The sequence below is a fragment of the Brienomyrus brachyistius genome, unplaced genomic scaffold (assembly GCF_023856365.1).
Source record: "Brienomyrus brachyistius isolate T26 unplaced genomic scaffold, BBRACH_0.4 scaffold288, whole genome shotgun sequence".
NCBI lineage: Eukaryota > Metazoa > Chordata > Actinopteri > Osteoglossiformes > Mormyridae > Brienomyrus > Brienomyrus brachyistius.
The window spans coordinates 121093-122315 of NW_026042563.1; positions in this window are offsets into that span (position 1 = coordinate 121093).

The window sequence follows — 1223 nt, forward strand, 5'->3', positions numbered from 1 at the left end:
GGATGCTGTTCAACCAAATAGTTACTTCAGCCATTAGTTTAAATACACGAACTCGTGGCCATAGGTGGAAATTAGCGGGAGAACATTTCAAGCTGGATTTAAGGAAGCACTTCTTTACGCAGCGTGTAGAGTATGGAATAGTCTTCCTGATAATGTAGTGCAAGCTGAATCCTTGGGTTCCTTTAAATCAGAGCTAGATAAGATTTTAACGACTCTGAGCTATTAGTTTAGTTCTCCCCAAGCGAGCTTGATGGGCCGAATGGCCTCGTCTCGTTTGTATAGTTCTTATGTTCTTATGTTCAACTCCTTCATCTACAGTGTCAGATGAGCAAACCTTATCTCCCCCTTGAGGATTTGGACATACCAACATAGGGGCAAGAATTTCTGCTACCTCGTCCTGCTGCCTGAGCGTTTCGCCACGGCACTTCTTCACCGAGAAGGAGGTAGAGTCGGGTGCTGAATGGTTATGATCCTCGTCTGCAGGGGGGAGAGGGGAAGGGGCAGGGGAACCACTGGCTACTCCTCCCTCGGTGGCATAGAGGAAGCTGCTGTTTGGGCAGCAATGCTTGGGCAGGAGCCACACAGTTTATTTCTGGGTATCTAATTAGCGGACACCATTAGGTCCCTTCAGGGGCTCCACAGACAAACTCATTGACAAAATAGAATTGTCACAGAAAAATTCTTTGTCACATGCTCAGTCGACATGGACTGTGTGCTATTTACATATTTTTGGCACAAACGAAATCTCATATGCATATCGATGTATCTTTGGCACAAGTGGACCTCCATCACTTTAAAGAGGGTAAACTCTGATCAGGAAATTTACGACGTCAGAATAAACGGATTTTTTAACAGAAGTAACTGACATGCCCTAATAAGGAAATGCATACAATCAGAATACAATATCTGTGGTTTTTAACAGTGGTAACAATCTGATAATGAAAGGAATCAGATCAACATTTCTATAGCATGTAACAGAGCTTGCTCCCCTCCAGAACTCATTGTTCCAGTAGTTATCTGAAATCATCTGCAGGAGCTATTCTTTTATTTGTATATTAAGCATAATTATTCATGAATATTATTGATTAAGTTTATTTGTTTAATGTTTTTATTTATTCGTATTTATTGTTTATAATATAATGTTATATAGTATTGCAACACTTGAAACGAGAGGTACTTGCCTGCCTTAGTGATATTTACTATTGTCTAAGTGTATTCCCACC